Source organism: Anthonomus grandis, chromosome 1, assembly GCF_022605725.1.
Source record: "Anthonomus grandis grandis chromosome 1, icAntGran1.3, whole genome shotgun sequence".
Lineage (NCBI taxonomy): Eukaryota > Metazoa > Arthropoda > Insecta > Coleoptera > Curculionidae > Anthonomus > Anthonomus grandis.
In genome coordinates this window covers 8,540,961-8,564,547 of record NC_065546.1, presented here as the reverse complement: position 1 = coordinate 8,564,547, position 23,587 = coordinate 8,540,961, and the positions used below count along the sequence as shown (strand labels likewise).

Genomic DNA, 23,587 nt, shown 5'->3' with positions numbered 1-23,587 from the left:
TTCTTAGCTAATTTTGCATTGTCAGTTGTTCAGATTCTGAGAGATTATTATTCCTACTTGTAAAACAGTTTAACTATCCTTGGTATTAAGATTAAGTCTGATAATTATTGTTAATTAATAATTAGTAGTTATGTAGTCTAGCTTTTATTTCTTTTTCAGAAGTATATATATTTTTTGTAATGGAGTTGATCCCGTTTATTGATTGATAATAAAAAAATTTGTTTGATCATTTGGGAATTGCTTTTATCATAAAAAGTAATAATATGATAGAAAATAAAAAGAAATGTAACTTGGACACTATTATCAAAGGCGTGTAGATATTGAGAAATGTTTACTAGATTATTGTTGATAAACAATGAATAAATCTTATTAAATAATTACTTGGCAAATTGACGTTAAATCTATTTCTATGAAAATCAAAATTTTCATTTTCATCAATATAGGCTTCCTACGATTTTTCATGACTTAAGTTATATATTTTTGCTTGTACATAATAATTTATAATATAGTTTCTAATAATTTATTTTTTATTTTAAATTGTTTTATTATTTTTTCTTTACACAATTCCTTTTCTAAGAGCTAATTTAAAGAAAATGGTATACTATTTGAATTACGCTCACGCTCTCTTTTAAATAAATGAAAATTTATAAATACTTTATTTAAGAATGTTTATGTATCCTTTTTCTCAATCCAATTTTTATATTTTCTAATGAGGAATTTAATGTTTTTTTTTTGGATTAACGGCTACTCTTCACATGAAAAATAAAAACACAATTAATATTCAGGTAAAACCATATGGACCATGACTTTGGATGAGATACTCTGTATATATACATATAATTCTATTTACAGGAAAAAAATCAAAACATTACTATTAATTACAAAAACTCTACCTAAAACGTACATGCCGCGAACAATAATTTTTCTGTTAATTAATTAGGCAGACAAGCGGTCACTTAGTTGGTAATCTAGACATACAGAGAATAGCGGTTTTCTTTGACATCGAGGTTAATAAGTACTGATGTTTGGGCTGTATTTAAAGTGTGTGTTGTGCGATGAGTCTGACATTTGCTAACACGTGAGGCTATTTGATTTACTACGCTATGTAGGTTAATATTTTACTTTTGCCTTTATTTAGCATGCATCGTGAATATTAAATGCCCAAAAGTGGGCATGAAGTTAAATATATAATTAAATTTTTCTTAGCAATTAACACATATTTAATTTAAATGAAGATACTTAATGTTTTTATACAGACTCAAAATTAGGGGCGATCCATAAAAAAATGCATAATAATAATCACAAATTAATATAACTTTAGTGTTCAAGGAAATCACTTTACTACTTTTAAGTCATTATTATGCATGACTTAAGTATAATTGAAGGTAACCCTCTACAGAGGATGGCCGCTAATTTGTACAAAAATAATTATTTCTTAATTTACTAAATAAATGGGCTTTTCCTCTATTGCAATTGCAATTTGTTCAGTAGGTACTCATTATAGAAAATTATTTATATAGCCTCTTATTTAAATCGCAATTACACCCGGGTAAGAACTATAATATAATAAAAACTCGCTTTAAAGGGTCTAGGTCATCTGTCAATAGTTGCTGTCGACAGATGCTGAAAAGTTTTTAACCTAAATTGAAAAATACATATATATAGGGAGATCGAGGTCTTTTTGTGAGCCTTTTTAGTCTTTTTGTGATGTATAAGGTAATTTCATTGCACTAGTGTAAAGTAGTACTAGGGGAATAGTTACCTGGAAGTACTTCTGAATCCAACAAAACCATTATAAGTTAGTACTTTGTTAATATATAGGGATTTAGCCCCTGGTGGTAAGATAAAAGAAATTTAAAGATATTTATTTTAAAATCATTGTGAATAGTAGATTTATACTTAGATCTTATTATAACTCGGTGCTTTTCTGAACTATAGTAAAGTAGAGGCCAATTTTTTGGTATGATCAAAAAACTTTTGAAGATCTTGAAACCAGATCTGACGAGATCTGATCCTTAATAATTCAATTTTTTTAAACTAATTTTGACCTTTTGAATCCAATGAGACATCAAAAAGATCGTACGTTATATAGTTAGCTTTAACGGTTTTAATCTTATCCCGAAGATGCTAACTTCGTGGGCGGAACATGTGTCGAAAGTAAAAATAAAGAGTTTTGATTAGTGGTAGTTTTAGAAAATTTAAAAATACTTATATCCCTGAGTTATCACAAAACTTACTTTTAGAATTATTTTCCGTAAACATGATTTATCACTTCGTTCATAATATACATGTAAATATTTAACTTGTCTGCATTGTATTGGAAGTACTAAATAAATAGTGTGTGTTAACATAATTGGAAAAAGTGTGGGCCAAAGTATATTACAATATAAAAAAAACTAAATTTTCATTTCCTAAGTTCACAGAATTTCCATCTTTTACGTGGGAATCGTCTAATGTTGTCTTAATAATAACTAGTATTTGGTTTAACATGTGCAAATGTTTGAATGGTGTCATTTTTAAAAGGTTTGAATATTGTATTGAGTAGTTACTGAAAGTTTCTTGGCTAAAATTTTATGGCTACTAAGTACAGTCCTAGTGAAAAATATATAGAAATGTATAGAAGCATATCAGTTAAAAGAGAATGTCGTTCTTCCTAAGCGTAGAATCTTTCACTTAAAAACAGTAATTATAGCGACAGACATTAAACATGCAATATGAACAGCTCTATTAAGTGTTAAACCAAAGCCTACCGATATTTGTTATTATCTCTACTTTTCTTAAATGTCCTAGTCAGGAACATCTGTTAACGCATCTTGATAACGCCTGTTTAGAGAAACCGATATATTGTGAGTAATACTCCTCCTGGGACAAAAGTACACCATTAAGACTGTAGCCATCATTCGTCATAACGAGGAAGACCTAAGGATTAAAATAAAGTTTTTAAGAAGAAAAATGGTTACCCATAAGAAAGAGGATATAAAAATCAAGATGAACCAACCAAGTAGAATAGCCGACAAGGTTACCTCATTACGATTCGATATATAAAGGGTACTTTAGAAAAATAAAGCTTTAATCCATCTTACAAAATACAGCAGACTCCCAAATCTATTATTTAGTGATCCTCAGGATTATCTATAGCAATAGTGAGAAATCGATAAATTAGGGCAATTTTCTAGAAAAACATTTTGAGTTGTCCAAAAGATACTGAGGAATTCAATAATAATAATAATAATAATAATAATAATAATAATAATAATAATAATAATAATAATAATAATAATAATAATAATAATAATAATAATAATAATAATAATAATAATAATAATAATAATAATAATAATAATAATAATAATAATAATAATAATAATAATAATAATAATAATAATAATAATAATAATAATAATAATAATGAAACGTCGAACTACTGGTTGACTCGTGGAGATCTATTTCCTGAAACTGAAGGCTATACAAGACCAAGTGATTGCTACAAGAAATTACCTTAAGTACATTACTAAAGATGAGAAAGTAACCGACGATCGATGTAGAAAATGCCTGCGCGTACCGGAGACAATTCAACATATAACATCAGGATGCACATCTCTATCAGCTGCCGAGTATCTGCACCGATATAACTGTGTGGCAAAAATTATTCATCAAGAACTGGCAAAACTTTATCATCTAATTGGCGAAACTTGCCCCTATTACCAGTATAAGCCAGAAACTGTACTTGAAAATGACGACTTTCGCGTCTACTGGGACAGAACTGTTTTGACCGATAGGATGCTGACTTCAAACAGACCAGATATAATCTTAATAAATAAAGCCCAAAAGAAAACCTTTCTAATTGGCATACCAGTGCCAAATACCAATAATGTCCTAGAAATGACACACACTAAACTTGCTAAATACGCAGATCTAGCTCACGAGATAAAACAACAATCGAGGCAAGATAATGTATATATACTCCCTCTAGTTATTTCATCCACTGGAATTGTCCCTTTAACACTTTCCAAAAACCTTAACGCATTGGGTCTTTCCTCCTGGACGATTGTCACTATACAGAAATCTGTTATACTAAATACATGCAACATTGTAGAAAAAAAATAAAACATGCAATATCAACGCAAGCTGAGTTACTGAAGAGAAACAAAACAGTAATAAATATAGCCAGATGGAACATTGACCATTCACTATCGAGGAAGTCAACCAGATTATCCAAAAACTCCATAATTGGAAATCACCTGGCCCAGATGGAGTTCATAACTTTTGGCTAAAGAAACTACGGAGTATCCATCCTAAACTCTCAGAATTAATTAACCACGTTATTCTTAACCCACAGGAAATGCCAGCGTTCCTAACGCAAGGAGTAACCTATCTACTGCCTAAAGACCATAACAACACACAAGATCCGTCTAAGTACCGACCGGTAACGTGCCTACCTACTTTGTATAAAATTATCACTTCATGTATAACACAGTGCATTTATCAACACTGTAAGGAAAACAACATAATAGCCGCACAACAAAAAGGATGCGCTAAAGGTTCTATGGGCTGTAAAGAACAACTTATTATCGACTCTGTCATCAACAACCAGGCATATCACAACAAGAGAAATATTTTTACTGCCTACGTCGACTATAAGAAAGCCTTCGACTCAGTACCACACGAATGGCTTATAAACATTTTAAAAGTATATAAAGTTGATGGTAATACTTTGTCTTTTCTGGAGAGCGCTATGACAAGTTGGAGAACAACGATCCAGCTCGAAGTACAAGGTAAAAGCGCAGTAAGTACAAACAACATTCCAATTCGAACAGGAATCTTCCAAGGGGACTCACTGAGCCCATTATGGTTCTGCCTTGCTATGAACCCTCTTTTGAACCGTCTTAACTCTACCAACTATGGGTTTAGCATCCGAGATAATAACACCGAGATTGCAAAGTTAAATCACTTACTGTATATGGATGATTTAAAAATAATGGCTGCAACTAGGAACCAGCTAAACCAAATGCTGCATATAGTAGAAGAGTTCTCCAACGACATCGGCATGCAATTTGGACTAGATAAATGCCGTACTCTCAATATAAACGGAGGAAAAATTCAGCCAGGAGAATATCAGATGCAGAATTTCCAGACGAAATGGGCGAACACGAAATTTACAAATACTTGGGGATGAAACAATCACAAACGATTGAACAACAAACAATGAAATGCGAACTGACTAACGAGTTTGTGAAAAGGGTAAGACAAGTTTTGAGTACCAATCTCAACAGCAAAAATATGTTTAAGGCACTTAACTCTTACGCATGTTCAGCTCTTAGTTATTCTTTTGGGGTAATTAATTAGAGTAGGACAGACATAGAAAGGCTACAAAGAAAAGTGAGGACCCTACTTACTAAAACGCACAACCATCACCCTCGAAGTGCCACTGAAAGAACAATGCTTCCCCGCCACCTTGAAGGAAAAGGATTAACAGATCTGGGTAAACAACTTGAAAAACAAATCACTAACTTAAGATCCTATTTTTACAGGCAAGGAGAAAATTCCACGCTGCATCGCGTAATAAATCAAATAGACGATTCCACTCCTCTACAACTTAAGAGCGAGGAAGCGCGCAGCTACCATCATACGGACCAGGAAAAACTCCGCATCTGGATGGAGAACCCTTTCATGGGCGGCATCCTAATGAGATCAGCCAAAATCACTGCTTCGTCGAACTATTGGTTGGTATCAGCCAAGATGTTTCCAGAAACCGAGGGCTTTCTACTCGCCATCTAAGATCAGGTTATACCAACAAGAAATTATCTCAAGCACATCGTCAGAGATCCGTCCGTACAAAACGACAAATGCCGGTATGGATGCCAAACATCAGAGACAATCTAACATATAACAGGAGGATGTCAGGCCTTTGCAGCGACAGAATACAAAGAACGGCACGACTCAGCTGGGAAAATTTTACATCAAGAGCTGGCAATGAAGTTAGAACTTATTACAACAGAGAAGGGTCCGTATTATTAATATACTCCAGAACCCGTAGTGGAAAATGACCGATATAAGTTATATTGGGACCGCAGTGTACTTACCGATCAACATGTAAGGCATAATAGACCAGATCTTATTTTAATAGATAAAATTTCCAGGAAAACAACTCTAATTAATGTAGGCATACCGAACAACAATAATCTGCAAGAGAAACACACTGAGAAAATCGCCAAATACAGAGATCTAGAAATTCAAATCGGAAGGCAATGGAGAATGGATAATGTTCAGACCATCGCAATTGTTATATCGACAACGGGTGTAATACCAAAGAGTCTACTGGAACACCTTGAACCACTAGGAACTGGCGAACATCTATATAAGCACATGCAAAAGGTAGTACTACTGGCAACTGCTTGCAGCACCAGAAAATTCCTAGGAGATAGCTCTACATTTCAGGTCACTTAAGGGCACCGAAAAGGCCCCCACAGACCACAGAGCTTAATCCTTTTGATATCGGAGGTATCTGGGATAAGTAAATGATCCCACCCCCCTTTAGAGGGAGTGCGAGCCTTAACTGGCTGTAAAAAATAATAATAATAACCAGCACGTAACAGGAGGTTGCCAAATATTTGCGTCGAAGGAATACAAACCGAGACACGATGCGGTAGCAAAATATGTACATCAAGAACTCGCTCTAAAACTGAAACTTCTGCAGAATGAAAAGCATCCTTATTATAACTGTGAGTAGTAACAGACCTTACTTAGTTTTACTAGATAAGCAACATAAGATAACATCTCTTATCGAAGTGGCTATTGCCAATACTAACAATTTAGTTCAAAAGCACGCAGAAAAAAGTTCAAAGTACCGATACCTAAAAGTACGGCTACAGAGACAATGGCAAATAAATATTGTTGGAACAATACGAATTATAATGTCGATTACGGGAGTCATACCAAAGAACCTGGACAGAAGCATTGAAGAACAAGGTCTCAATCAACATATATACAGAGAACTACAGAAAGTAGTGCTAATAAATACAGCCCGAATTTTAAGGAAATTTCTGGAAACCAACACCATTGATCGTCACCACGGGCCCGATAATCTGAGTATCTGGGATAAGTGAATGTTCCCCTCTGAGGGAGTGCGAGCCATTTTAGCTGAAAAAAAAAATTGACAGTTTATATTTTTTATATTTTCTAAGATATTACATTACTCATACATATAAACAACTTTACAATATAAATATAAATAAAATAAAGTTCATGGTTCAGCTACCCTCAGAAGAAGAAGCTGCGAGGACCTTGGGCATTTAATTTATAATTTAGAATATATCATTTGCTTTATCTTTTTGGTGAATTACTAATGGTTCTCCTGATTTAGACATAGAAATATGGTAAACTTTCTGATAAGAAAATTAATTTGTGCGATCATTGGATTCTTTCTTCATCCGTTACCAACTTTAATTAATTATTCCAACTTAAGTCATCACTTGATTTTCTAGAATTACATCTTCAATCTTACATCTCGGCCGCCATCCATGATTACAGTGTTTTCCGCATACTTCACCAACGCTAGTTTATAATAATTGAATCTCAATGGGAAATTGTAAGTACCTAAATGTCAGGCGTAGGTGAAGGCACCACACCTTTGGCGGAAATCTATGAGGTGGCCAAATGCCCTACTGACATGCGGATTATATAACTGGACTTAATGGCATCTATAGAGCCAGTGATTTAGGGTACGGTAAATCATTATTACCAGAAGATTTTTCTGCAATAAAGTGATTTAGTGGGGAAGTTAAAAATGTATTTATAAATTTGAAATTTCCAACAAGAATGTTCCAATAAAAAAATCTCTTTTTTAATAACATAGTCAATTAATAATCCGATAAACCAATTGCTGTAATTATAGCCTGCAAACTGTTTTAGCAGACTGCAATAAAGCAAAGTACATTTAAGTATATATAAAGTGTAATGATCTAATACGCTATATTTAGCAATCGTTGAATACTAATTAGATACGTAATTGCTTTGCGAAAATCAATTTGTTATTGTAGTTTAGCGGTTTATTAAATAATAAACCGCGGAATAAAAGTTATTTTTGTTTCTTATACAATATTTAAAAAGCTTCAATAGGTATCATTTAAGTAAAAATCAAGCACTTAAAGATAGAAACTGCCTGGTTCATAAAAAAAAACCATTAACCTAATCAACACAAAATGCCCCATTCATCAACAAAAGCAATTTTGTAACCGGATAGATGGTATCAAAAGCACGTATCCATTTCAGAATTGCATAAAAAACGTTTAAAAATGTACTAAATGAGAAATCTTTTATTAGGTTAGGCCTCGTTCTTGCTAAGTGAACGTATTTTTGCAGGAAATCGCAAGGTTCAAGTTTTAATAAAAGGTGTCTAAACGAATATCTGCCAAGGATATTAATGTTATTAACTTTTTTTCTGAATAAGGTTATTTTAAAAGATATTATTATTATTATTAGATGAACTTCTTGAGAAAAGATAATAAAATAATAAATTGAGAGAAAAAATATCTACACTTTGCATATAATTTATTACAATTTGCAATACATGTATTCATGCTATAAGTTTTGCTTTCAAGTTGGTTAAAACATGTTAAAATTACATAGTAATAATATCCAGGCAACATATTTTGCGGAGAAATGTATATATATATTCTATTGAGCAATATGATGTTAAGATCATTAATATGCTTGGTTCCAAGGCTTATTTTTTAAATGTTGTAGAACCCTGGATGTTTTCAATTTTTTTATATTTACCAAAATAGTTTAAAAAAGAGATAATTATAAGATCCTAATAAATGTTAATTTAATTGGACCCTTATTAGGTAAAATGCTTTTTGGCAAAAAATTGTATAGAAAAGTAATTCTAAGAAAGAGTTGAAGTTAAAATAATTAGAATTTTCTAAAAATAGGAAACCCGATAATGATTTACCAAAGAAGTACAACTTTTCTTTTCACATTCTATCCGGCTATCTGTTTTATTATCATTTTTCTTATCTATTCAAATTACTGGTCGTTGGTGATCACATGGTAACGATTCATAAAGTTATATCTGGTATAATCATCTCTCAGAAGAGTTTCTTTCGTTCTTCGTTTTTTCACCATTAGCCCACTGAGCCTAGCTTTCAATCAAGATTTAGAAACAAATATAAGCTTACAAATTAATCAAACCAGATGTATTCAGAGAAATTTTATTTTAAAATCTTAACAGAGCGCTTTCGGCGTATGAGCCATCATCAGTGCTAACTGAAATGAGTTTGGTGTTATATGCGTAAAAAACATCATAGTTAAAGGTGAACGAACGGAATGTGCTTACTTGTCAGTTAAGCCCAGAAGTTTACCATAGTGGGAACACATTTGATATTATTAAAATTATACATAAATTTAGACACACTTAAGACTATACAGAACACTAAACAGGACGAACAGTATTTAAAAAGGGGAGAACGTTGGTCTTCTTTGTGTTTTGTTTACATTTTATTGTGGTTAGATGGCGGGAAATACTATGTCAAATTAGGTTAGCCTACAGTTAACTTAACTTTAAAATTAATATTTATATTATGCGAACCTATCAGAGTGGTAGAAGCAAGAGATTTTTTTTTTTTTTTTTTTTTTTGTGGACTTTCCTAACATAAGGTCTGTTAAGGTTCACTTTTATATTTAAGCAAGAGGGATTTTTTATGAGCTCGTTGGTGATATAAATGTCCTCAAGAAAATCTAGTTGGTTATAGTTTTTAGAGGTAGACTTTGGTCTGAAATTATGGTTATTACATTTTATATATTCACCAAATGCAGAAGAGGGTCTACTTAAGTGCTCGGCTATGCTGTTTTTCAGGGTCTACAAGTTCGTCCCACATATGAACAATCACAAGAATCACACTGCAATCTATAAATACCACTCTTTGATAATGTGTCAAGTTTATCCTTGGTATTGATCAAAATCGAACCCAAGTTGTTTTTAGTTTTATAAGAAATTTGTAATTCTGATTGGTGTTTAATGAAGCTATTGTTGATTTTCTTATTTAGATGAGAATTAATGATCTGTTTTTAAATTTCAATAATAAATATGACTTCAAATTAATTAATATTTTAATCAGAAAAATAAAATTAGCTAAAATTACAGACGTAGAGACAAATATTTGACAATACAATTCAAATTCAGAAGTGCTTTATTAGGCGAAAAATTTTAAAAATGTTTGCTTTACAAAGCAAGATTGGTATTTAGGTGAACAGAAATTATTAAATATAATACCACAAAAATTAAATAAAACAATTCAAATATCTTACATATTCTTAAATTAACAGACAAATATCACAATAAAAGTAAAATGCAAATTTTAATATAGATGTCGAAAGGTCCTTAACGAGTTTAATTTTATTCGTTCTATTTATAATAGAATTAGATTTGTTGCTAAATAGTTGAATACGTTCCTGCTTTCATTTACAAGTGATATTTTAACAAGTGCAGATCTTGGAATAAGTCATAAGTCTGATCCATTTGATGTTCCTAGAACCTTGAAATCTGACTGCCTAAAGTAGTGAAAGATGCATTATAACCACTAAAAATATACAAATAATACGACAGCAAAATAATGCTAAACTCACCATCAGAATAGTGACAAAACCAAGTTGATTGCTGCAGACTAAAGTAATACTGTGTATGTGATAACGACAAGTCAGGCTTACAGATGATTTTTTAATACTTTTTATAGGGTTAATCCTTCCTGAAAAAGAAAATATATTAGAAGTTGATAATTTTGCCCATATTGCGAAAAAGTGGCAAACCGATGATGTTCCGATTCCAGGTAGCTAATATTGGTTCCATCGTTGACATTGGCCGCTTTATGTTAGTTTATTTATGCAAAAAATTATCTTCCTATATGCTTCTGAGTAAAGAGTAGTTTCTACTACTTTGTTTCTATAACATGAAAATTTTATGTAGTAGCTCTCGAAGTAGGACAGCCATTTGTCTTATACTTCTTATCCTTTTCCATCCATATTAAAATTTTTATTTTAAAAAGTGAAAATTTAAGTTAATACATATTAAGTTACATAGTAAAATTGTCATTCAGAAAATAATTTTCTTTCACTTTCAAGAGCATCTAAAATATAAGAAAAGAAAAACTAATAAATAAAACGTTGTAAAATAACACAATCCTCGCTTGTGTACGCCGTTAAAAGGAAATTTCACTTCTAACGGTAGCCAATCATAGAATTATGATAAGGCAAGTCATTTGTTCATTGTTAAGCAAAAAACATTTAGGTTATTGACGACGACAAGGTATTTGGATTGGAAAATTATATCCTTTAAGATTAATGTGCCAAAACCAAAATGTGAATTAAATGATGTGTTTAATTCACATTGCTTGACTTATTGCTTGACATAATTCTAAATTCTAAATAACTTTTACTTTTTTTCAGAAACTTACTGGACAAGAAAAAGCAGTATTTATTACAGGTAAGAAGTTATTTCAGTTACACCCTAAAACAAATTTTTCCTTTAATATATCATCTGCATAAAATTCTATGCAAAATCAGCAAAATAACCTGATTTAAATTTTAAATATCCACAGGAGTGCTTCGCTCAAGATTCGACACGTATCTTATTCTATTATTCTTCCATCTGAAATGCAACAAAGAATGAGGTCATATTATGCATCTTTTACGCTTTTAAATTGCCAGTTGTACCATATGGGTTGGCGAATGTATTTCCTCCGTTATTATTAAAAAGGATAAAAACCGAGATTAAAAAAAGGATCGGGGGCTTGGGCAGGATGGTATGAAATAGCGACGACCTTAGACATTTCTTGATCAAGGCTAAAATGAATAAGTGGGTTCGTTACAGTTACATTCACTGCTCCACCCATGGATCTCTGATGATGGTTGGCAAATAAATTGCACAGATGGTGGTAAAAATATGTTGGATGCATATTATAGGTGACAAAAGATTTTGTGTCATGGTTTTTTTACTCATTTTAAACTGATTGGATGACATAAATGCAAAAAGCAATCAACACAATGCTGGAATGATTTATATTTTTTTTAAGGAAAACCTTTTTTTACTTTATGTTATTATTCACGTTAAATATTTCCTTTTTAGAAATTCCTGTTGAAATGGCAATAAAAATTTGAAGTCGCCATAGAAAGCTTAAATTTAAAATATGTTTTTGTGATAAATATTTATCTACAGTATCATATGCTGAACCAATTAACATCCAATCTATGGGATGCCTTTGCTGTCTTTACGTATTACGTACTATATTAACCTTATTTTCACTGACTTTTGTCTCTTGGCAGATAACTTTACTCACTTTTTAATAACTAGTAACAATGAGTTAAGTACTTTAACTTATTGCATCAGTACACGACAACCGAACTCATAACTTATTATAGAGACACTTATATTTATAAAGGTGGGTTTAACTGCGTTCAGAATATAAGAGCATTTACGGACCGTCATTAGGTCACTAAGAGTGGGAAGATAGAGACCCGTTTTTGGGTTATTAGGGATTGCGGACGTAAGCTGGTCTAGTCTAGAAAGAGACCTATTTTTGGGTTTAATGCGAATTAAGTTGTAAACAACTGCAACCGCGACCACGACTCACGACTTGGCTCTTCTGCAACTTTTGGACCTGTAATTGGTCACCAAGAGTCTAGAAAGACCCATATTAGGGTATAAGGAGTAATGAAGACTAGGGGTAGTTATCCCTATTTACTAGTTTGTTTCTATTTACTAGTTCGTGAGCAACTTCGACCGCGATAACGACTCGCAATGACGACTCATCTCAGAGACAGAGCCTAAGATCGATTGTGTGAACTAATCTTTGATTCTGTGACTTTTTACCAGTTTATTTATTGAGTGGCTTTAGAAGTACTCATTAAGTGCATATTTGATAAAAAATCTATTTCGCCCAAGAACTAAGAGACTGACAATTTTTTTAGGAACCTATAAATTATACTAATTTTATTAGTGTTTAACAGTTACTAATTGAAATTAATTGCCTTATTATCTCTGAAAATTTTTAGAAATGGAACATAAATCTTTTGTTTTTTTTTATTGCTTGCTTAATCTTAATTTTTTAAAATAAATACTAGTACTCTGTGTACTTTCAGGCTGGGCTAAATCAGTTTTGGCTTGGAACGTCTCAGTCTTAGTAAGTATGGAATGTTATGAACTAATAAATGCTATGTACTAGAATTTGAAATAAGGAAAACCAGCTAATGGATTCAAGTGGTTACTTGTGCCCCAGGGGCAAAAAAAAGTTAATATTGGAATGTCGATACCTTGATTTCTTTAAAAAATCATACAATTGAATGAGTGCGAGTCAAAAGATAAGATCTGCACTTAGAGATCACTTTATGTTGCTTCTTATATTAATATACTATCTGATACATAAGGCCCCATACATACATGTTTCCATTATATAATTTTACTTCTTATATATTCCGCCAACCATATATTTTCTATTAAAAAAATCTGCTCTCTAAGTGGTACGCCATATGCTTCTGTAAACACAGCTATTATGGTAATAACACTCACTATATAGATATCGCGTTTTAAATATTTTTCTGTATAATAATTGTGATATAGCAGACTTAAAAACTGCCGCAAACATATGGTTTCTAGAAACGTTTGCATTATAACCATTTGATTATGAGAGAGAATAGTTTCATTGATAACCATAAATTTTCTTAGATTTTTTTTATATATTAAAATAGAAAATTTTAAAAAGAATTCGTTTGCAGAATTTGAAGAAAATTAAAAAAGAGAAGCTTTTTGGTCATCATCTACGAGTGAAGAAATGAGGATTAAAAAATATGTATAGAGTTTCAACAACGATAACCGTAATATATATATATTTATAATAAGTATTTTCCAAGCAATGATTTAGTGTTTCTAATAAAAAATCAGCATTCATAATTTTCTGACTACACAACCTATAAATAAATAATAAAATAACTTTAATTAATACTACTTTTCCATAAGTAAATGAAATACAATATCTTGTATGTGGTGTATATGTCGTAGCCAGATTATAAAAGCTGTCGTTTTATAAAACGATCATGACAACTCTGTCAGAATGTCAAACGGTAATGTTTTCACCGTTTAACATTCTTGCGAGTATTTCAGTCGGTTTGTAAAATACGAATTTTATATAAAAGTATTTAATAAAATATAAATTATTAATATCAACATACATATTTGGCAGCACTAAGCAGATAAAAAATTGTCCTTGTAGCTATAAGACAGTTAGATGAATATGTTAATACGCTTTATTTTATGAACAAAACAAATGAATAAAAATTTATTATTTATTAATAAAAAACACTAAAAATACAAAACTAAATAAACATTTAATATTCTTATTATGTATTATGTATACATAAGTATACTTAAATAAAATAAGCGGTCATGAAAAAATGTTCATTTATTGGAACATGGACCACTAAAATGGCACCTACTCGTACATTTTCCGCGAACCTTAAAACAAAGGCATCTCTTAGTGCAGCATTGCAGTTTACTAGGTTTGCACTGACATTTCTTAAAACCTTGTCCTCAAATCAAATTTTGGAACTTCCACAGATATATGCTACCCCCACTTGCAAATCCTTGAATTTTATTTTAGTTATTTGGGCCATTTGGTCAGCTGCACGTTTTTGGCCAATTGTACATTGTGTTCTTTGTGTTTTTATTAATTCTTCCTTTTCACAAAGATTGCATATCGCTTCGCTTTCATCACAGGATAAGCACAGTTTTCGTTTTGCCCCATTTTCTTTATTAAAAACATTTTAATTTTCGGTTATACAGTTAATAGTCGACCCAAAAGTTAACCTATTGCCCAAAAAACTTTATTCAACCTGATTTATTTCATGCGTTGTCTGTAAAATAATATTACCATCCATAAAATTATTCTCTTCGCCATTGTCCTGATCCATTACTACCACTTCGGAAATACTTTGATGCCCATTACAAGGACCTTCTTCTCTCACAACAATATCCTGCAAGACAACTAGTATATCATTAATGTTAAAGATCTCTGAATTTGGTTCTGTCTCATTTGGAATATTTTTTACGATATTGTCGCTTTCCTCGAAGCTGTTTACATACACCTTCAACCAACAGCATCAACTTTTAGTCGCCTCTTTTATGTAGTGAAAAATAAATATTGTTTCAAATATTATTGTTACATAAAAAATTGAATTATTAAGATACACATAACAGATAAATCTCAAATCCAAATTACTTTGATCGTGGTTCAAAAAACAGCAAATATACGTCCAAAAATGTATCCATCCGTGCAGCAACGAAAATATTCCTACACCGACGTCCGTGCAACTAGAAAATATTGGTACACGGACGTCTGTGCAGCACTGCCAACATAAAAACACTACAACTTTGAGGTTAAGGTCTCATTACTTATTACTTGCAACTTACAAGGACGCGTTACGTTAAATGCAGGATGATGAACAGATGAACATCGATTGGACGAAATAATAATTATTTATGAAATTTTCATAAATAATTATTAATTAAACTATACTATTATAATTATTATTAATGTGTTATTGTATCATGTTACATACCCTTATAAAAACTACGTTAGAAGTTTTTATCTACTCCCGCCGCTGCTACTTTAACAGGATCCATATTTTTAGAGTACTAAACAAACCAAGAAGAGTTGTAACTAAACGAACTAAGCAAAATTGAAATTATGGATCAAATTTGCATCAAAATGCATCACTCGTCAAAATGTCATAATATCAAACGATTAAATGTCTTTTTAGCGTTTAATAATCTGGCCAAGCAGTCACCGTACTTTTATAAAACGACTAGGTGTTTTATAAAACTACGCTAGCCAGATAGCAAAATAATGAGTTGACAATTAATATTTGACAATCTGGCTGCTGTTTATAAAACGACTAGGCGTTTTATAAAACAACGGGTTTTATATTTCGACTATGACATATATAATAAAAAAAGTCTGGAAATTTTAAAATCTGTCACTGTCAAGAAACTATCGATAATTTATTCGATTGTTGCTGAATAATGGCTCAATATTTTATGGTATTAACTACTAACTACTAAACTATTTGTAAGGTTGAACTACTAGTATCTACTACTGGTTCTGTATAGAAAATACAGAGCTCTGAGGTTTTAGTCACAAATGTTTACGCCTTACGCCGATTCAAGCAGCACTTGTAGAGACTAATCGTCCAGCCTTAGATATAAGACGGAAAATTTTAACAGAAAAACTTTTAAATAAGAACGGATATTATTGGAATAATCCTCTAATAGATAAAATTCGTCAACAGTTCTCCATTGCCTAAAGCTTAGACCAACAGATAAAATCTTCATCTAATAATTCATGAATCAATTATACTGGCGATGTATTCATTGCCTTATGAGGTCGCACCTGTCGATTTTTATTTCGAAGAGGAAAATTGTGTGCATTAGTTTTGCAATTTTAACCTCCTCGAGGAGGCAAGTAATGTTTTACTTTGTTAAATAATTAAATTCTCCTTTCAATTAATTTTTTTTTCAATTCTGTGCAGCCATTCTTGAGCAAATAGGATACAAATATTAATTAAAAAACGATTTTTTTTATAACACGATTTATTGCTCCTTGAAAAATGTCAAAACGTCAAGAAGTCTTTTGTGTTAAATTTTCGACTTCGTCACTAAACTCACGCAGGGGTGAACTTCATCTCTTAAATGAAAATAGGGTTAAACTTCATGTGATACCTCAACTAAATGGTCATCAATTCTCTTTTCAACGTACAAGTATTTAACATCAGCTAATGTTTTCTGGATTTATCACGTTAAACATATATTCTAATTTTATAATTTACATAAAAAAGTAATAGGTACTAATTTTTTTGCTGTGAAATCGTGTTTGTGTTTATAAACGTGTTTATAAACATGTATTGAAATAACGTAATATGCGCTAATGTTGCAGCTCAGATATTAAATTAAATGAATCCAGATTAACACCAAAAATACATAATTGAGTTGGGGGTAAACTTGCCGAAAATCTAATTGCAAGACCTTATAGGTAAGTACTTTAAGAATGGCTGTAAATTTAATGTTCATGAACATATTGTAAATAAAGCTTATCAGTTCCTTGGTTTTGTTGTTAGAATCACAAAATTCTTTAGGGAAATTATAGTATTATAAAATTGTATAATGTTCTCGTAAGTCGAGTATGCTTCCGTTGTATGGTTGTATGGTTTCGTTGTAAGAAGCAGAAACCACCATAATATAAAAGATACAAAAAAGATATCTTAGATGAATATACATCAAAAAGCTTAAAATTTATCCATATATGATTTCATATTTTAATGTTGTGTCTTTGAAAAGCAGAGTATCATTACCAAGTGTTTTTATATGCTTTATTATCAATAACTGAAAATACAAGGATCTAGTAATAAATTTTTTTAAAATATTAGTTCCTAAAATACGTTTACGAATGCTGGAGAGCAAGGTATTTTTCTTTGATTTTATTGACCGCTCTCCATTTAAAAAAATGATGTAGCAATGTATTTCTGAATGTGGTGGTGGTGTTAGTATTTAGTCTTAATATTACGTTTGTTATGCATACAAACTTGTCTTAATTTTTTGTTTTTTTATTAATTTGAATTTTTGTTTTTGTTAGTGCCTCTTACGTATTATTACAATTTATAATTGTATTTATTTGAGAAATTAATAATCAAAATAAAATAAAATACTAGAAAAGGCAATAAAAGCTAGAAGAAGAGGATCAGTGGCAAACCGAAAACTAATCGCTTCAAATAGATGGATACTTGGAAATTGCTGTTTTGGGTCATGTCAATATGAACCCTACATTAAGCACGAAGCAATTACTTTTAGTATGTGGCATATCACGTACGAGCATTCGCAGAATTTTAAAGAGACATTAATTTCACTCTATCAGAATTTATGTTGTACAGCAATTGAACGAAAATGATTTTGACAGGCGTTTAGTTTTTTTCGCGATTATGACCAAATAAATAATGCAAATTGTTTGTTTCAATGCAAGTTCTTTTTTTTACACGGAACTGTAAACCTGTAGATTGTTTTTTATGCATGAAAATCTCAATGGAAGACTGCATCTACAACTATAAGAAGACATCACAAACTACAAATATAAGATCGGTCCTGCATTGACAGAAACATTAAAAAATAAAAATAATTAGGACATATTTACCGAAGAGTTAAGATTTCAGCAAGACGGTGACTTCCCCACTATACTCTTGCAGTTCGAAAATCATTAAATCGGGCATATCCTGGTAGATGGATCGGCCGAGGAGAACCAATAAACTGGCCCGCAAGATCACCTGACTTGACCCATTTACATTTTTTTTATAGGGTCACTGAAATAGCAAAATTTATAAAACAGCAAGAGTCAATAAATAAATTGCGCCAGCGCATCATTCATGAATGTCGCGCACTTACAGCAGAAATGCTTCATAATGTACAAGGCCGTTTTGAACAAAATCTTTATTATTGTAAGGATGGCCAACACTTTGAGCCCTTATTACCATAAACAAAATTTACGTTTTTTAACTTTTTTTCCATCTTCGGTGATAAATGTAATGAGGTAGAAAATATTTCTTTATTTTGATTTTAGGTCTACCGAAAGGAGAATTTGATGACTTGAGGTATCACATAAGGTTTAACGCCATTTTCACTTAAGGGATGGAGCTCAACCCTGCGTGAGGTTAGTGACCAATTTATTGTAAAAACTAAGCACAAAAGACTTACTCCATAAAAAAATTTACAGGTTTTAACACTTTGCCAAAAAGCAATAAGTCGTTTAATAAAGAGAAATCGTTTTTTATTTTTTTTTCCTAAGAAAAGATAACATAATTACCTTTAAAATAGGATATCACTTGACCCCTAATCAAATTTAAGATTTTGGGGTTGGAGCTCACATACGCGAGGGGTTGGAATTGCAAAACTATATGCACAAAAAATTCTCTATATCCCAAATTTTATTTGAATATAATCATAATTTTGGCAGTAATGCTTTTGCATAATGAATTAAAACAGCTTAGCTTGCTTCCGATGTGTCATATCTTATGGCACATCACTATTTAGTTATGTAAAGTGATAAAATGGAGTCTATTTTTTTAAGAATTTTGAAATATGACTTGTAATTCAAATAATTTCAGGTACTTGGTGATTCTTTCGTTATTTCCTTATTTTTTACCTAACTAGAACCCCTGTGGATTATGTTTAACAAATTATGCTCCATTGGCTCCAGGATAAAAAGCGCGTAATGTAAGTTCTCTCGTATTAATTAGTCTTCTGCAATGTTTCCCTTTTATTATCTTTTTTGAAAGTTAGATAGGGTACTCAATACATTGTTATTGTTGTGCACAATATTATAATTGATTCAATGATCTATTATAATTGATTTTATATAATTAATTCAATTCAATAATATTAGTGATTAGGTTACATAGTAGTTTTTTTCTTGTAAAAATTTTAGCTTTTGAAATTTTTTACATTACGGTACTAATCGGATTTTTTTTTGAAAATTACTATAATATGGTTATGAAAATATAAATACGGTAAATATTTGCATAGTTCTTATATTGGATTAGTTAAATTTATTTAGGATTCTACTTTTTATTTAGTTTATTTTTTTTCCTATAGTGTATAATTTTTAAAAGTTCATCTTGTTTAATATAAGTATATATAAAGTAGTATTTTATTGTAAATCCTAGTATATAATTTTAGTAAACATTTTCTAGAATTTGTGTACTTGTTTGCTCTCTCTTGAAATAATCTCTATCGGTTCTACAACTTCTACGCGGTTCTATGGCGTTTTTAAAGGGACAGCCTTCCCTGACATCTTAATCATTTTGTTATGCACTGTAGAAACAATTAAACTATAGTAAATACGAGTCAGATGGAAGTTTTAACGTTGTCAATAAAAACAATGTGTTTCAGATATAATCTATCTAATTAGCTCAAACAGATCAGAAAATAGTCAAAACATAAAATTTCTCCTAAAATTAATGGAGATTTTAAAAACAATTTTCCCTTATAATGTGTTTAATATATTATTAATGATGAGTTTATTATACAGTTTAAATACTTGTAATATATGCATAAAACTACTAATTAACCTCGCAATAATACCACATTATTTTCATCCTTATACGGGTAAAAAGGCCTCAAGTCTTTAGATCCCCCAAGACAGAAAAATAATTATAATGACAAAATTATAATTACAAACCGCGACGAATTTGCACGTCACAGGCGTTTCATTTTTTCATGTTTAGCGCACGTTTGGTCCGCTATATGTAATCTATATAATGAATTTAATGACGTATTTGCTGTATAACATTAAAATCGAGTCATAAATTCATTAGATGGCCATATATTGTTTTATGGAGTATTAGAAACCTGCTATCGGGAAGATGCGGGTATAATAATATAGTGTTTGGATTAGGTATACACTCAAGGTAATAAATAGTTCAGTATGGAAAAAGCTTATTGCAAAACATTAGTTTATTATATAAATCCCCATTTGGATATTGGCACTTATTTAGAAGAAATAGGAAATAACATAAGTATGGTATAAGATAAAAAAATCATAAAAACCCAAACTCATGGACCAAGTTGAGATATAGAGAGAAAAAAGCATGGAGTCTGGAAAACATCCGGAATCAAACGAAAGGCAAAACAGATAATGTAGGGAACACACAGAATTTACCATTATTACATATTATTACAAGTAAAACATTATTATTATTATATAATAATGATAATAATTTTTAAATACTGCAAGAATGTGAATCAAATTGTAATTGTTGTGTCTTTACTTGCATATTTAATATTTATGAATCAATCGTAATAGCATAACAATATAAAACGGTATTTTATATACATAAAATTACTATTATGTTTGGTTTATGGGCTGAGTACCGTACAAGAAAATTGTAAATTTCAGTCAAGGTAAAACTAGTGCAAAATTGTTAATTTCAAAAAATGATTACATAAAGCTATTAGTAGTTATTGTTATTATTATATCAGAGAAATAAAATATCTTTTTCGCTTAGATTTTTTTTATTAAAGATCTACAAATAACCCATTATCTGATCTGTGGAGGTAATATGTCAATAGGTAACTAAAAATAATTCGGTCAGCGTCCACTAAATTTATTTAAAAATTATTAACCCTACATGTTTCGGACATATAACATGTCCATCATCAGAGATACAAATTGAGGGTTTTCGTTAATACATATTAAAGCTATAGTGCCTTCGGCAAGGTCAAAAGGTTAAAACAACTAACAATGAATAAAAATGGAATATTAAGATGCATAAGAAAGGGACTAAAACTGGATCTATACAAACATTAAAATCACGTGATTACAACACTACGATAATTGTTATGACATAAACAAATATTGCCAAATAAAAATTGTTACCCATAAACAAATATTGCTATTCTTCCAGATCACCAAGATATACAAAACATATTTTTCACAAATGAAACACGGAATGGTCTTTTCTCACAATTCTTATATTACACTGAAAAAAAAAATCCTTGGTCTAAAAAAATTTGGAGTTATTTTAAAGAAATATTTGTTCCATAATCGCCAAACAAACATTTATTTGATTTTTTTTTAAATGTATTTGAATCGTTTTTACTTAAATTGTTTGTATCAAATAAATATGTATTTGATTTGAACAAATGTCTTTAAATACTAAAATACTACAGGTGTTGTTTAAGTGAAATGTACATTTATTCGGTTTAAATATTAATTTTTTTACTAAAAATGTATAATTTATTTGATTCAATAAAATAATGTATTTTATATTACCTTAAAAATAGTTAGTTTGAGAGACGAAATATTTGCAATAAGTAATGGATGATTTAATTTAAATAACTTTTGTTATTTGGATGAAACATTTAAGTGCACATTTTTTTAAAATTTATTTGAACCCAGATTTTCATTATTTAATATAAGTAAATGAGTTATTTGGTTGCATATCTAAAATTTAATTCCTGTAGGGTTCTACTAAAAGTTACCGTACCTATATTTTTTAAATCCGGTATCCGGTGTGGATAACAATTTTGATGCTAAAACATACATATGTATAATTACCATAAAATATGGGTTATAAAAAGAATAAATAGTACTAAATGAAAGTACCCAAAAATAATAATTTACAAACCTTGAACTATAAGGAAAGGTAATTATATAGGAAAAATACTAATAAATAATGTTAATAATACTTCTTTATTATTAAACTGAAATATTTTTAAACTGCAAAATAGTCTACTTAACATTAAATTTGCAAGATTCAAAAACCATAAGAAAATAAAACATAAAAATTTTTAATCCTTATAATATAGAAAAATATAATAACAAGGAGTCGACACTTTTATCAACTCCTATAACTAATTACTCTATGTTACAAATCTAACAAAAAATTAGGATTCAAAATACCACACTATGAGGTAAAATAAATACACTTTTGTACCAACGATGGTAACACGGTTAGCTGCATCGTTTGTACATAAAAACTTAAAAAATACAGACAATACAACAAAACAAAAAACATTAAATAGTTTTTAGCGACCTCATCACATCTTAATTTTTTTATGGTTGGTTGTTGGATTAAGGTCAATAAAATACAAACTTAAACAATTCTTACATATATTTTGTCGACGATACGACCTCTATGAGGTCATCCTCAGGACTCTAAACATAAGATTTAAAGAAATAAAATAATAAGTACTGGTTTACCTTTTTTACTATGATTTGTGTTTTAAACTTTATATATGTTATATAAAATTCACAATCCACAAGTTATGCACACATCCACACGTTATATACAAACAAACATTAAATGAATCGTAAAGAGCGAATAAATAATGGTGAATTTGGTGAAAAACTGCGATTTGACAAAAATCTATGGGTGACTTTTTTCCCAGTATCAAGCAAACAACGAACTGCCCAGGCCGGTCCGCACCCGCAATTGCGCTTCGGGTGGGGGATTCCTGTTGTAGTTCTAATGATTGAGTGTTGAAAAAGTACCTATTGAGTTATTTGTATTTAAACTTATTTGTTTGTGTTAATAAATATATTTAAATTAAAAAAACGATTATTTGATAAAATGAACTGAGTAACTCCTCTTATTTTTTAATTTATTTTAAATAAATAATTATTTGTCATAAATAAAAACATTAAGAATATATTTAAACAAATGACTAAAAATATTCAAATACATACATTTATTTGACACAAGCAAGAATTAGTTTATTGAAACAAATTGTATTCAGTGGAAATAAAAAACATTTAAATAAATATTTATTAAGGTAATTTTTTCGTTTTTTTTTCAGTGTAGGTTTATGTATTTCATTTGTGAAAAAACTTTATAATTATTTTATATATCATTTTGAAAAGTATACATTTCTTTAAGATGTTTTGACGGCATCTGCATAATTTGTTGTTTAATTACTATGTAATTGAAAATTGACTTAAGATATCCTGCATCCTGCGAAGTATACTTGTATTCCATTCAAGGACTTTTAATTATATTC

At 30.4% G+C, this 23,587-nt stretch overlaps 1 protein-coding gene and 1 long non-coding RNA gene across 9 annotated transcripts in view; one reads left to right on the top strand and one right to left on the bottom strand.

Annotated features, from left to right (window-relative positions):
- The window catches only part of LOC126750358 (uncharacterized), a 188,090-nt gene that overhangs the window by 100,167 nt on the left and 64,336 nt on the right, over positions 1–23,587 (top strand). For 4 of the 7 annotated variants that reach the window (XM_050459979.1, XM_050459942.1, XM_050459951.1 and 1 more), the window contains one exon: positions 11,443–11,479. The exons of 1 other annotated variant lie outside the window; for it this stretch is intronic. The gene's annotated coding sequence lies outside the window, so the exon portion shown is untranslated. Of the gene's footprint in view, positions 1–11,442; positions 11,480–18,650; positions 18,741–23,587 lie in introns of all 7 variants that reach the window. 2 more of the 7 variants (XM_050459969.1, XM_050459986.1) reach the window with 1 other exon arrangement.
- LOC126750400 (uncharacterized) lies at positions 10,205–16,100 on the bottom strand. Of its 2 annotated transcripts, none has more exons than XR_007665717.1 (4): positions 15,607–16,100; positions 10,807–11,123; positions 10,627–10,745; positions 10,205–10,551 (listed from the first exon to the last, which is right to left on the bottom strand). It is a non-coding gene; the product is annotated as an uncharacterized LOC126750400 (long non-coding RNA). The 2 variants fall into 2 exon arrangements; XR_007665715.1 differs by having other exon boundaries at positions 10,807–10,939.